The sequence below is a fragment of the Perna viridis genome, chromosome 10 (assembly GCF_037379345.1).
Source record: "Perna viridis isolate PV_CMFRI_1.1 ecotype Kerala chromosome 10, ASM3737934v1, whole genome shotgun sequence".
In the NCBI taxonomy this organism is placed as follows: Eukaryota; Metazoa; Mollusca; class Bivalvia; order Mytilida; family Mytilidae; genus Perna; species Perna viridis.
Genome location: NC_142454.1, coordinates 5135493 through 5148735, shown reverse-complemented (window position 1 = coordinate 5148735; position 13243 = coordinate 5135493). Strand labels below are relative to the sequence as shown.

Here is a 13243-nt window from a genome sequence, read left to right as displayed (position 1 = left end):
AAGCCATAGCTTGTCGAAACTACGCAGACTTTTTGTATCGCGCTATAATTCTAACAAATAGGCTTCTTGAAAAGGGTTATGTTACTACAAGGTCGAAGTCATCACTACAGAAGTTTTATGGTCGTCATCATGAACTCCTGGATGGCTACGGTGTATCCATCTGCGCCATGAAAACTGATTTGTTCAAGGTGTAATAGTTTTTCTTTTCTCTATCGTCTACCCCGGACTTGATTTTTATGAGCAACTCGGCGGGTGTTTCTAGAAAAGCAAAGGACGCTTACCTTACCGGCCAACCTGGTCTATGCTCACAGGCTTAATGGAGTTCAAGTTGCTCATTTGATTATGCTATTTTGTATGTACTGTATTTCTTTATTTTTATGTCTGTTTTCCAAATCTGGTCTTTGTCCCTGTTTTACATTCTTTAGAATACCGCTTGGTTCCCTTGATTACTCATATATTGCTACAGTATTTGGTAGGTGTAACAACAAACCAACGAAATTTCAACGATAGGTTTTGTCAGTTCACTTATTCATCTTCAGACATCTCAAGCAGCGTCCATTTCCGTTCTTTGGTTTCCTGAAAAAAAAAGACAGGATTAATGGTATTGTAACGATATATATACCTACAGTAGTTATAATTGAAAAACTGAAGGAAAAAAATATACATACTATCAATTACATATTACTTTTTTTTGCCACACTTGTATGGGTCCATCATGGAAATACTATTGTCTGCTAGATTAAAACATGCTGTTTTGTATCAAGATTTTATTTGCACTTTGAAAAACCATGAATTGATTTTTTAAGTTGAAATTGTTGTGAGCAGAGCTATGTACACCTTTAAAATATATGTCCTTTTCAAGCAGGAAGTGGATATACATGGAACCAAACTTCATACATGCGTTCTATAATTAAAACTTCATCGAAGTTCAGCAAAACAAGAGGTGGATCCAAGAGGGGCCCAGGTCCCCTCTATATTTGAAAAAAGAAATTGATTTTATAGAAAATTAATGATACTACAAATAGTGAGCCCCTCAAAGGCCATATTTCCCCCACCTTTTCGGAGTTTCTAGATCCGCTACTGATTTATGTAAAACAGTTATTGCATACTGCAGTCAAATGAATGAACAGACACACGATAAGACTAACAAATGCCATGATCACTTGTCATGGTCCAATCAGATTCTCATCACTATATAAAACTTACCTTGAAAAAATTAATCATCTTGGTTTTTTAAATCATTGGGTATGAGCTTCTTTTGTAATCCTTATCCCCTGCAAAAGAGAGGGATCATGTTTAATTCTTATAAAGAAATAAATTTCAAATGACAAGCGTTATATAATCAAAACTACTGTGAAATGTATTAGCTCGATCCAAACAAACGGAGAGGGTAAAAACCTACAATAAACAAAAAACAATTTTTCAAACAAAAATATACAAACAAATCATAATATTCAAAACTAACATAACATATATAATATTATGAATCCAATTTTGACAATATATGTAGTGTACATGGTCCAATGTTTCTGTCAATTTGGCTTTCTATACATGCAGGACATGAAGTAATGTTATAAATTCTGAAAATAACTTGCAAAGTTTCAAAATAATTGTTCTTGCCAGATTCAATGAAAAATATCAGCCTAAGTACTCATAAACTAAATCACAATATTTATACAACTATCATGACAATGAAAAGTGTTTTAAACATACATCTTTAATGCAAAACTGTTGGAAAATACACAACTCAAAATAATTGTAATCTGTTGACAACAAACGTCTATATGGGTCATAGTTTTCCTTCCCTCGTTTGTCTACCCCGGACTTGACTTTTTTATGAGCAACTCGACGGGTGTTTCTAGAAAAGCAGAGGACGCTTACCCTACCGGTGCACCTGGTCCATACTCCCTGTTTTTAGTGGAGTCCTAGTTGCTCATTTACTTTTGTTACTTTGTATGTATGATTTTAGTTACTTTATGTTCTTTGTTGTGTATGTCTGTTTTCAATGTCTGGTTTTTGTCCTTGGATCACATTCTTTTGATTACCGCTATAACCTTGATTCCCTTGATTACTCATTCAGAAGATAGTTGTTCCCTTTGACAGATACATTAAAAGTACCAAGTTTGTATGTAAAAACTAGTGACCGGGTTAATATCTAGGTCGTTCTTTGTGACGCTCAAAATACAAATATTTATACAAAGTTCGGTAACATAAACATATCAATTAATTCACCGAGACACTTATCTATCATAAGAAAATTATCAAATTTAAAGTATAAAACTTACTCCGTGCGGGGTCAACACCTAATTGCTTGATATAAATTTTGATTGCGTCATTATGTTCCGGACATGAAATTGAATCAATATTATACAAAACTGGAAACGGAGAAACACGTAAATTTTCCGGAGCAGTACAAATTTCCGGGGCATTACAAAAACAAAATAAAAACAAATCAGAAATCACTTGAGTGTGTTTTTCTTCACAGCGTGACGTTGTCTACTGACTAGGAATTGTAAAATGATTAATTGACCAGCTATGTTTATAAAACAAGGTTACGCAGATTATAGTATTATTAAAAGTACTTTGGTATACAGTTTTTAACTATCTTAAGAGGAAGAACTGTACTTACATCTTGTTGGAAAGATCCAGTTCTTTAAATTGTCTTCAAAATAGTGTGTACTCATTGCACATGTGTATAAGACAATACGCACACTGATAAAGATTTGCTCTAACCTATTTCAGTAACAGCATGTGGAACACCATTTACACTATTATTTTATTATTTCTGTGGAGAGGCCTTTATCTATATATCATCGATGTTGGTTAAATGAAAGACAAGGAACAGTAAACTGGGATGAATTTATTGTAAATCAAATATTCATGACAAATTAAGAAGACTAGTATTGCATGTACATGTATAATGCGTGGGTATAATATTCTTGTTCGGTCAATTTTTAAATTGTTAAATAATAATGTAATTATATATAGTCTCTATTGTCTTAAAGTTTAAAAACGATTTTAAAATGTTCTGCTGAAAATGTTTTTGCAAACTACCGATAAACTCTAAAAAATGTTTCGAAATAGGTTCGTGCTACCTGGGTGTGCATCGTAAGGATCTAACTTTATCTCGAGTTCATTTGTTGAAGAAAAACAACAACAAATACATAGGCATTTACAGAAAGAGACTAAGGATGGACATAAAACTAAAGATAAAGGAAATAAAGGGTAAAAACAAAAACATACAACAAACATCATTATATCGACTCCTTACGTGGAACATCCAAGATACATCGGAAATACAAGTGTCCTATACTCTTTCGGAAATAGACACTGAATTGCTTTTAAGATTTCAGTAGTCAAAGAGCGAGAGAGAGAGACAGAGAGATTCAAACTGTGAAATAATTGTTACTAAGTTAAAATTTAAACAGCAACCATAGAGTGTATTACAAAAATGTACATGTACATTCAGGGTCACACATTTAAATTAAAAGATTTGAAAGTTGGTGGGTGTACTCCTTAATGCAGTAAACCATTTAAACATTGTCAGGTGTAATATATGTGATGGTAATTTAATGATATTTATTAACACTGACAGGTGTCTAGGTTTCTGTCCCCGGTCTTGTTATTTTCACGGGTAGCAGCTGCCTGATTTTTAAAGCTCGAAGTTTAGAACTGAAATTGCAAGGTATTGAATAGAAAAACAAGTTATTATTATATTTACATTTCCGCACTTCCCTCGTGGATACTTTCTACCTGTGCTCAATATTGTATAAATGTAAGACCTGGTTTAAGTAAGGCGTCCTTTGTTTTATGAATATTGTTTTCAGAATGCTATAATGGCTACCTATTTTATGACAATATTTACTAGCGCATTTATAGATAGTTTCAAGCTCCGCAATTGCAGCCTTTTCTTGTATTTTGTTTCTAGAAAAGTACTCACGAGTAAAAATATAAAAGTTCATTTATTTGTCACGAATCGATTATATACTTCTTTCAGCAAATCTCGACTAATGAGTGTTTACCAATAAGTTCGAGAATTGAATTTTGAACAGTATATTCGTGTGAATTCAATTGTTTATAGAAAACAGCATTGAAGATAATAAATATTAATAATAATAAAATGTCAAACACAAAACAGTAAACCGAATGGTTGTCAAGGAAACCAAGACTCGAGTGGTAATCAAAGATTATCTTCGTCAGGTTTGTTTTTAACATATACATATCGTAAAAACATGTACCGAACAACATAAACGGTTCACTTTCACACAACGTACCATTCACGGAACAGAAAATAAATTTCTTATAAAATGAGTCAACTTTTAATTTCGAGAATTATAAAAATCATAGAACAAACTGGCATTAGTTTAAATAGAACTCAAGAAACACGTTTGAGGCATGAAAATAAGCGTTCAGATTTCGACCTGGTTGTGATACGTAATGTTGTTGATTAAACGAATTAAGCTCACACATTTTATTGCTGCAATTCTGTAGTACGAAATAATTGTTTAAAAAAAGAAAAAGTACTATACTAAGATTATATACATAAAGTTACAACGAGAATAGGTATGGTGTAGATGTCAAAGAGACAACAACCCCATCGGAATGAAAATGACAGCCCAAGGCCACCCATTGGTCTTTAATTGAACGAGGACGAAAATCTTCATACCACAGGGCAGGCTGTAGCTGGCCCCCAAAACATCATTATACACGGGTACAGCGAAAGAGCAGCATATATATACTCAAGTCACATAAACAATAAACTAAAGGTGAAAACGAAACAAAATAAACAGAGGTAAGAAATTCCTGACTTGAGACAGGCGCAAAACAGTACTTGGCCTGATCAAAACCCTCCCTCTTAAAAATCTGACCACTGTGGAAAAATATTACACAATTAAACACACCTAAAATCAGTTAAAAAGTTCTGAGTCCCTTTTACATGCATGACAGTAAAAACAGAATTACCCAACTGATAAAATCTAGGCAGTAGTGAAAAGGAATGCTCTGAAAGGAAAGTACGTATGACAATTGACAACATCAGGGTAAAAACCGGACAGTTGGAAAACCGCCGCAACTGTCCTGACTTGGTATAGGTACTTCAGAATGAAAGGTGGGTAAAACCCGGGTTTAATGGATGGTATATGCTTTAGTACCATAACCCTTCAATTTGCATGATATATATGCATGGAACCAATATAAAACATTAGCTTTAAGTTAACTCCTGGAAAAAGAACATTTATACAACTATAGCCCAGCTGATCTTAAGAAGCAGTCTTTAAAATATCAGACAGAAGTGATTCATGCATGTCAAAACCCACAGAATTCACTTTCATTTCTTATTCATAATAAGTTACAGACCACATAACCAGTCTTAGTTTTTCATTTGGGTGTTGTACTTTTGAGATAAAATTTATATAAATTGTACATGTAATTAGTACTTTGCAAGATTTATTGTTCTAAATTCGCTTTGATTAAGATGATTTCAGTGTGAGAGGAATGTATTGTTTTCTCAAAAGTAAAGATTTGAATACAGAAAAAAGCAAACTATAGTAACATTAGAAATGTAGCATCTGAAGACCGAAAAGCATTGTTTAGTCGGCTAGGTTTTGTAGAGCCCCAGTATCATAGGCAGTGTCCGAATCTTATATGGACTAGTACTGGAATAAATCACTACCTATCCCATAATTGAGCGAAGTTTTATCTTACCGTCCATAAATGTATCGCGACATATTTCAGACATCACATTATCAGACGATGAGGGTCCATTTTTTTTATCACGAATGAAAAATCTGTGACAACTCTGATCACTCTTCTTAAAGCTGCTTATATTATTAAAGATGAAGAATATGGACCAAATTATCTTAATTGACTTTATAGTTATGTTTCCCTATTCAAAGTGTTTATTTTTAACAACGACCAGCCTGGGTAGAATGAATCAATAATTAGCTTTTAAATATAAAGTTGAGTAAGTTGAAATTGGTATCTGCTCTAAGACATGTTCAGGGTTAGTATGTTATCCCTTTTTCATGTAGTACACGTAAAGCAATGCACGAAGGAAGACTATAAACAAACTTAAAGGAATATCGGTCAAAAATTGAGATTGTAAGTCCACTTTAAGCCACTTTAAGCTATTGTAAGCCATTTTAAGCCGCCACTTTAAAGCATATATTCCTAGGCCTAGAAAATACATTTGGTATTTGGTATACATTAATAACACATTAAGAAAGACTTCGAAATTGTTTTTTGATTATTGCTGCACGATACATGCACAATAGCACATGACGTTTGTATTAAACATGTTGATGAACGATGTTGAGAACTTATGAGCTATACGCCGTACGATGGGAGTACTATAATAGATCTGGCAAATATGAATAATGTGCATTGGGAAGGAATAGACATGGGAACATCAATTCAAATATTGAAAAATATAGTGGATATCTCAGTCAATCATCTTGTTACACAGATGGTGCATAGCTCAATATAAATTCTGACTATGAAAATCGCCACAAGTCATCAAAAGGACCCCAGAAGTATGAATTGTGATAGTAATAAACAGAAAATACCATATAAGCCATTTTTACTGAAGCATAAATACTTTAAGGGTTTTGACATTGAAAAATATGTCAATTTAAGCGATTTTTCGGCGGGGTGGGGTAACATTTTTTCATTTTACTGCAAAATCTTAATTGTTACCACATTTTTTCTGGTACCATTGTAAACCTGACTTATTGGGCTATACGATGATACCTACGATGCTTAGTTTGCCATCACATGCTACCCCAAAAAGGCTTAGACGCTCAAACAATTGAGTCCAGTTGGGTACAAATATAGGCTTATACTGAAAAAGAATCCGAGAATATTCTTTGGCGACAACTTGATTCGATAATGGGAGGTATTAAGGTACCTAAAAATCACCATGAAGTTGATGAGTTGGGGGTGTACACTGTGGACCCTCCCAACCCATGGACTGGAAAGTACGGAGATCGAATTCATATGTTACAGTATCTCAACTAAGCTTATTGTTATAAATAGTTAATATTGAACTCTCTGTTTAATTTTAAAATTCAGCATTCTGAGCACGAAGAGCTTTAAAAAAAACACATACACATAAAAAAATCATGATACATCGTAAATGTAACAGTGTACCCGTTTGCGTAATTTTCAGGTTTGATATCAATGTATCGACCTCCAGGTCGAAACTGTGTGTTAAATTATTCAAACTTAAGTCACAATTATTAAAATAAATCATGTCCTAAAATGCATCATCATATCAACTAGCTACATGTCTCAGCTTTATAGCTCAAGTGCTATAAGTTATTCCATAGACACCTATGTGTCATATAAAAGCACTTAGTTTCTTAACCCATTGTTTCCCGTACAAGTACATTAACATACTCGTAAATGACTTAGAATATAATTTCAACAATCGTTTATAGTGCAGAAACATTTGCCATGCACCTAAAACTCTGTTATAATAACGTACACATGACCAAAATAGTCAAACAGGATTAGAATTAATAGAAAAAAAGCAATAAATCAAGACCAAAAAATGACAAAGTTCCCGAGAAATGCATTATCGAAATTCTTATGCTATCGTCTATGCAAAATTTCATTTTAATTTATTACGAGGCGGTTACCGTAGAAAATGTGCATGGGTGATACGTCAGGTTGTTTCGGGGGTTACATGTATGATACTCTTTTTAAACAAATGGCCCAAATATGAGCGGCAAATAATACCCTGAGGCCCTTTCCTTTATACAAGTTTCTTGATCGGAACCACATTCCCTTTTGTCCACCAAAGCCTGCATGAAATATCTAAAGACAGCTTTTCCAATTGGTACTCAGCATTCCTCTTTATATTTCAATTTTATAATTGGTGACTATTTATAATCTCGCATGGTTTCATTTCTAGCTAAATGGTTAATTATGCGTCTAAAATAAATAGGCATCTTTACTGTATTGACACTGAACGGTTGGTTTGTTTTCCGATTAAGAGAGTTTCAACGCAAAATTTAGTCAATGGGTGGCACAACTACACCATTTCTTAAAGTTAAATGTTGGTATTTGATTACCGCAACGTTTAAAGAGAAATACAGTACATAAAAAGCATTGAAATTCACTGAAAAAAAGGAGATAACACTTTCATGTTGTGCAAAATTTGGTTGCAATCTTAAGGAACTGTAAAATCATATTCTGATCGACCCTTTGCCGATTGAAAATATCTTTGTACTTCGTCTATTGGAGATATCTATTACACTGAAACTAAAAATTCCGATTTTCAAGCGCACGTGTTCTGTCTCAACCCGTGGGTGAGATAAGGTAATCACAGCTAATAGGAATTTTCTTGTCTCATAAGTGAGAAAATGAAGTGCTAGAAATAATCAACGTATCGTATTCGATCCTAATATACTAACACATTTTTCGGAGTTTCGATTGTTTTGTTTTGTTTAATCTGTAAGGCTTTGAATTGTACACATGTATGATATCGATTTGTATACCAAGTTTATTTTAAGCCACATTATCGTGGTTTCCTTTGATATGAAAAAAAATTGATCAATATGAGGGTCATTCTATTTTCTGTTCGTGCCTCGTTGGTCCCAGTGAAGCATCTTTGCTTCGAGTATTTCGATCCCCGGACTCAGCAGTGACTCAAGAAAAGGGGGAGGGGTGAAGAAATTTGGCACTCCTTTTTTTGTGGAAAATTGACGGAAAAAAAATGGCACTTAATGTCCTAGCACCCCTTTTTTTCTGAGGAACCTCGGCTGGCATCATGACTTTTCGCCCCGTGCAAGTCCGGTTGTTAAAAGTACAGGCCTGCAGCAGCGCTAAGCTTGTCTTAAAAGGCGACTAAATAGTGCTCAGAAACCTAGACAGTGGCCAGGCGCTCTGCCCACAGAGCAACTGGGATGTGTGCCCCAGGTGGTGGAATGGAGTACCCCTGACATGTTACATGTTCCTCGCACGTTAAAGAACCCTGCTGTGGTATTCGGTAGGAGTAGGAACCGCCACAGGAGGCTAAATTACCCGACTTCACCCATCCCCCTTTTTCTAGTTGCAATCAAAATTTGTCGACCCTATTATCCTTGTGTCCCATCCTTTTTTTTTCATTTCATCATCATGTCATGTTCCTTTTATCATCCTTTTCATGTTCATCGTCTGAATATAGCTGAAATATTGCTGCTCGGACGTTAATCCCCAACAAACAAACAAACAAAATCATTCCTTTTCAAAATATCAGGATCGGCCCTGAATCACTAAGTCACGCATTATCTGAGGGGATACAGTGGCGATTGGTTGGCCGGGAGAAAAATGCGTCCGAGTGGTATGGCATGCCCACTTGTGGTCTATTGCCTTTGTGAGCAAGCACAATAAAAATCTGGTTCTGTATGTCGCCGAAGCAGGGTCTGTTCGATTGATAAGTTAATCGTTCTCGTCCTTAATTGTATGAATATCTGACAAAGGACATTAAACAATTATCAAAATCTATTTGTAGATATTACTAGAATAGTGTAAGATTAACGAAATATCCTTGTATCTGAAAGAGTATATTAACTAACCTAAAGTTGGAGATAAAATTTAAATCTTACAGATACAGGCTGTGTAATTAGGTCAGTTATACCTTTGGAAAGGATTTTTACTTCATCTGCTTTGAACAGGGTATGAATTTTCAACTACTTTAAATATATGTATAGAATAGTAACACATTTAAAATGAAAAATGCATGTTTATAGTATTCAAGAGCGAAAGAAAAGTGTCTTTGGCGAGACACCTTGACTGTGTATTTTAAAATATTAGACTTCAGACAGGACAAAGATGGTTATAGTAAATATAACACGGTCGGATTTTAAAATTTCCAGCATTGAAGGTTATTTTGAAATTGACATTGTTATGCGCACCAACAGTATATGTATGTCAATTTGGGATGACATAAGGGGTAACTAACAATTGCTGGATGATTTAAATAAATGCTAGTATTAGCTTATCTTAATATGATGATATTAACGAAATTTATTTTAATTCAATATTTTTATTTGACTATATTTACTTGTCATTGAAATTAGGAAAGACTGTTTACTATTAACTGTATTCAAACCTTTATCAGTTAATTATCTTATAAAAGTACACTTAAAGTTTGTAAAAAAAAGTTTGTAAAAAAACAATTGTAAAAAAAAAAAACAAAAACAAAAACATTTTACCGTCGAAATTTTGCATCAGCTTTAGTACCATATGAATGTAATTATAATGTATTTTGCGATGTACATGTACTATTTAACCTAAGTTAAAAATTTGAAGGACGTTATATCCCGATCACTACTTTATACGTCAGCAAACAAAATAAAATTTTAACAACATTTTAACTCCATCATATCAACCAATCAAGGGAACGTTCAGCAAGATCTTAATTGAACAAACTACTAGCTCCGTAGCAACCAAAAATTTTCAAATTAAATTGATAAACAAACATGTTATCAGTGTACATGTATGTCTTATCAGGAACAGTGACACTTGTGTAGACCAACCTTTGATAAATATACACTGTACACATGGAAAGAGAGTTTTATAATGCATCTAAAGGGATATTTTGAAATTGAATCGATTTAAATGAATTCTGAATAAACAGAACACTCTGGAAATTTACTCAGCTTTTGAGGGCGTTACGCACATAACTTACATATATCTCCCATTTGCCATTCTTCATTAAAAAAAATAAGTAACAACCCGAAATCACACGCAATATAAACAAAATAAAATTCATTTTTCTTATTTGTATTTGACTGTATACAATTTAATTTCAGAAGTAACACGCTTTCTTACAGGATATTTTTTTTTGTCTATCGTCTCATAGACCAAATTTTGTAATGTGACTAAGACGTCATCAATCTTTTTCTGATTAATTCCTTAAATTTTGATACTGAAATTAAACTATTAATGGTTGTTATAATTTTGCGGTCTTTAAAAAATAAATGTCCGTGGTGCACACTTGTAGCAGGTTATTTAGCGTGCACCACGTGATTGAGGATTTTTCCTCATAGACCGGAAAATATAACAGTTATTCCTTAAATGCATCGAGAAAAAAAATGTTACCTAATTAGGTCGTGTACACGGGACGTAAATACTAGTAAGTTCGGTAAGGCCCTATTTTGGCCCCAGTATTCTCCATTTTTGAAAGATTTGTTTTGGTCTATACTAGTTACATGTAGTTCATTTGAAAGGATAATGGTTGTAGAAAATACATGTCAGCCAATTTTTGCGATATCATGAATGTTGTTGACCTAATAGCGGTGAAAATTAACATATTAGTGAAATCTTCAATTTTGTTGCATTTTTGCACCTGTTTTTCTATGATTTTTACCTAATACGGGAGTGGCCGCATCCGTGTTTATCCAAAATATTGACATATATGTTGTATCTTACAATACTACGGAATATATGTAAAGATCAAGAATGAACATGTTTTTTTTTTCACAAAAACCGTCAAAAATATGCTGAAATGTTGAGATTTTATTGATTTTTCATCATAATGATTACGTAATTTTTTGGTTCTACAAAGACGAGATGCCTTTCTGTTTTGGCCTAAATATGATCAAACTAGCTGGTGTAAACACTTATGTGTACAAAAACGATAAAAATCTTTATTTTGAACAATTTCACATTTTGTGTCCAAAATTGGCCATAACCGAACCTTACCCTTTCCTTTGCTTTACTTTAAATCAGTTTTTATCGGGTATACCAAAAACACGTCAATTGAAGTTTAATACATAATTTATCTTTTTTATGTCAAAAACATGAGTAGCATGTACACGAGCTGCAAAGCACGCCGACAATATGATATGGTTGCTTTTACATTTGAGTAATAAGGGACCCAGTGGTTAGTGGTTCGGTTTGTCTAAAACTTCAGATACTTGAAAATGTGTCGCCCATATCTAGACATATCTAGAAAAGAAAACAAAAGTAAACAAATACGCACACAACTTTTAAGTTAAATTGATAATACTAATAAACAATACTTCTAAATGGAGGCCAATCTCGTCAATGCCATTTTTGTCTTGGCATATGACACTTTTAGCACAATTGAAATATTGAAATCTCTATCTTGGTTCAATAATGCCTGTCATTATGTTAACCGGTTTGATAACTAATCTATGTAGCGATCTGTGATCTTTTATCAGGAAATTGAAAGTAACGGTTGGATGAATTGAAATTGGCCCCACACATCCAAAGGCAACACTTTTTTGTATTTCATTTTGTATTTTCCACAATGTAACTTTGTCATAATAACTGTAGTACCGCTCAAGCTATTTATAGTAACACTGATTTAACACATTAACTTTCCATAAGCAACATTAGCATATTCTTCTAAATAGGATGTCAATTGATGAAAGCTTTGACATAATAATCTACCTATTACTAGTTTTGTTTTGTTTTTAGTCTTTTATGTTTTGCATATGTGTTTTGTGTTTTCTTTTAAAAAAAATTAGAGCTTGTAATCTCCTAGGCTTGATTTTCTACTATTGAAGCATTCAAAACTGACAACCGATTTTTTTAATTTGCAATTATTAAAATTTCTTTATTATTATGGTGAAGAAATGGTTCATTTAATTATAGTTCCGTATAAGAAAATTTTGTTGATAATACCGTTGTCTTTACTATATTAACAATCATTCCTCTTCCTATGGTTTTAAAAAAAGGGGGGAGGATCCCTTTCTCGTAAATTCCCAAGGTCACGTGGCGAAGCCTTATTAGAGTTACTGGACGATGTACAACATGCAAGACGTTAAGTCAAAGTTTAGTAAACACCGACTATAGCCAATATGCATTTATATGCATAAGAATGGAAAGGCAACTCATGCTCCAACGTATAACCTTCAACGTATATACCCTACCGGTGCACCTGGTCCACGCTTCCAGTTTTTAGTTGAGTCCGAGTTGCTCATTTACGTTTATTACATGTACTGTGTATGCTTTATTTTGGTTATTTTCTTTTCTTTGTTGTGTTTGTCTCTTTTCCGTGTCTAGTATTTGTCCCTGGATTACATTCTTGTGATTTCCATGGAATCTTGGTTCTCTTGATTACTCCATCAAGGTCACGAAAAAAAATATTCGACAAACTTATTTCCATCTCACACAAATTAAAGCAGTCACAATTTAACCAAAAAACTAGAAAGCAAAATGTATTGTAGTAAAAGTGAATAACCTCAAGACCCCGTAAATTCAGACCGAACACAAAGATACAATGAGAAAA

At 33.5% G+C, this 13243-nt stretch overlaps 1 protein-coding gene and 1 long non-coding RNA gene across 5 annotated transcripts in view; one reads left to right on the top strand and one right to left on the bottom strand.

Moving 5' to 3' along the window:
• Nucleotides 1-498: 498 nt before the first annotated feature.
• On the bottom strand, nucleotides 499-2719 carry LOC148604250 (uncharacterized). 2 transcript variants are annotated; one of them, XR_015915996.1, is made up of 3 exons: nucleotides 2630-2719; nucleotides 1207-1274; nucleotides 499-576 (listed from the first exon to the last, which is right to left on the bottom strand). It is a non-coding gene; the product is annotated as an uncharacterized LOC148604250 (long non-coding RNA). The 2 variants fall into 2 exon arrangements; XR_015915997.1 differs by lacking the exon at nucleotides 2630-2719 and adding an exon at nucleotides 2286-2434.
• Nucleotides 2720-9502: 6783 nt separating this feature from the next.
• Nucleotides 9503-13243, top strand: part of LOC148604248 (uncharacterized) — a 30936-nt gene continuing 27195 nt past the window's right edge. The window contains exons 1-2 of one of the 3 annotated variants that reach the window (XM_088549328.1): nucleotides 9504-9657; nucleotides 12171-12222. The gene's annotated coding sequence lies outside the window, so the exon portion shown is untranslated. Of the gene's footprint in view, nucleotides 9658-12170; nucleotides 12223-13243 lie in introns of all 3 variants that reach the window. The other 2 variants (XM_088549333.1, XM_088549329.1) reach the window with 2 other exon arrangements.